Source organism: Galeopterus variegatus, unplaced genomic scaffold (assembly GCF_000696425.1).
Source record: "Galeopterus variegatus unplaced genomic scaffold, G_variegatus-3.0.2 Scaffold13027, whole genome shotgun sequence".
Lineage (NCBI taxonomy): Eukaryota > Metazoa > Chordata > Mammalia > Dermoptera > Cynocephalidae > Galeopterus > Galeopterus variegatus.
The window spans coordinates 22,656-24,982 of record NW_007739138.1 but is presented as its reverse complement, the minus strand read 5'-3'; positions in this window follow the sequence as shown (position 1 = coordinate 24,982).

Genomic DNA, 2,327 nt, shown 5'->3' with positions numbered 1-2,327 from the left:
AGGCTAAAGCAGAAATTTCCAGCTAGATTTCCTGTCCCTCTGGTCATATTGTAAGAGGAAACTATAACTTTAACCTGCACAATTTGCTTCTGCAAACGCTTGCTAAAAATGGGAAAACATAACTAAAGGCATTTTAGGTAAAGCAGCTTTTAAGAGGTCAGGCAGACCCAGACACACTAAAATTCCAGGAACCAACTGGTCCCAGGAACTAACCAGCTCCTTATCTAGAGGCTACCTGGCAGACCCCTGGGAAGATAAACGATTGAGAAATGAGCCGTTCCTTATCGGGGTACCAGCCTGTTAAGCCTAACCATAAATCTTAAGGTGCCTCAGATAATTAACAACTCATCCTATTATGAAAGCCTGTCCAAAAAACTGTATAAAAAGCTCCTGTGTTAAGAGCTCGTGGCTGGGCCGGCTCGTGGCTCACTCAGGAGAGTGCGGTTCTCATGACACCAAGGCCCCGGGTTCGGATCCCATATGGGGATGTCCGGTTGGCTCACTGGCTGAGCGTGGTGCTGACAACACCAAGTCAAGGGTAAAGATCCCCTTACCGGTCATCTTTTAATAAAAAAAAAAAAAAGGGCTCGTGGCTGCTTCTGTCCTGAAGATGAAGCAACCCCAGAATGCTGGAATAAAACTCCTCTTGCTTGATTGCAACGGTCTCTGTCTCGTAGTCTTTGTGAAGGGAGGCATCCCGATCTGTGGGATTTGTGCATGGTGCACAGGTCTTACAATATAATCAAGTCAGATGATCTAATTTGTCAGGCCAGCTGAAAATCATCAGTAAAGAAACTGACCCTGGGGTTTGCCAGAGGAGATTCAGATTTTAAACAGCACCTGATAAATTCTACTGCCCTTATATTGGCCAAGGGTCAAAAATCAAACATCCAGGCGTCCCCAAAGACAAAGAGTTTTTTCCAGACCAGCTATAAATCAACCCAGTATCCACACATTCACAATAAATGGCCTTCACTTTAAGAAGCTTTGGTGCCAAATTTGACAAATTGAGGGGTTTTACACAGATGGAAAACATCTAGACATACGTGACTCATACTTACTTGGAGATCACTTGTTCAGGACACTCTTAATGCTTACATAGTTCATGATGGATTATAGGTATTCTATACATATTTATTGCAAAAGAAAGAGAAAAGGAAGGAGGAAAAAGATAAAGCAATCCTTGCGGGCCCTATTTCTCTTTCTGCCTTTGCCCCTTCCATCTAGTATTCGTGCTGCCCAAACAAACACTGCCCTTTTCCTCTGCTAAGCATTTTTACTTCCTCATCTGCATTGTAGTTCTGCTCTCAGCTGCTTAAACATCCCTTTTCCTAAAAAGACCAGTGTGACCTTGTTATCTGGCCCAAACTTTTTTTTAATACCTATAGTTCTGTTTCCCCCCTCTGACACTAACTATATGTTCATTTCTCTTATTCCTGAATGCCTGGGTTCTGGGTCCCTATTGGGTTATCTTTCACATCATCCCAAAATAGAGTTAGACTTCCTGCTCTGGAAGATAGAATGGGCTTGGACTGCTCCATTACTGATTAGCTCAGTCAGTTAGAGCATGGTGTTGATAACACAAAAGTCCAGTATTCAATCCTTGTTACTGGCTAGCCACAGGGGGAGAAAAAGATAGAATGGGCTTGATATCTTCTCCCAAACTAAAAATAAACACCATCATATTAATACCTCAGTTCTACTTATCACCCTTTTTCCTAAGCAAATAGGTTAAAACTGCTATGCAACTTTTTCTATTTACGTGGTAACTTTCATGATTGATTTCACTTACAATTTTCTTGGTGATCTGAGTTTTCTCCTTATTGAATTTGTTCTCAATTCTTTGGGAAGATTGAATTTTAATGTGTAAATCCTTCTGACAACTGAGATTCTCCAATGATGAAAACTCCTTTTAAGCACCATCTGTAAGGTGAGTCTGCACAGCTGATCGAATTACTCAGTCCTCTCCTCTCCTGGGCAGCCTGGAACCATGACTGAGTCTTGGCCAACCCTCAGAAATGTGGTCCTCAGGAAGTTCTTTATGCCACTAACTGATGATTTTGTTGGGTATACCTGGAAGAATGTACTGTAACGTGGAAGTCTGACAATTTGCTTTGCACAAACATTAAGATTGATGATGTACCCATGGTTTCATTATTGGGGTACTGAGTTGGGATTGCTATGGCTAGTAGCATAACAGGACATATTTATGTGACCAGTCTTCCATAAAAGCCTCAGACTCTGAAACCTGAATGGGCTTCCTTGAGCAGAGACATTCCACATATGTCTTTGTAGTTTGCTTTTAGAGAGAAAGCATGTCTTGTGTG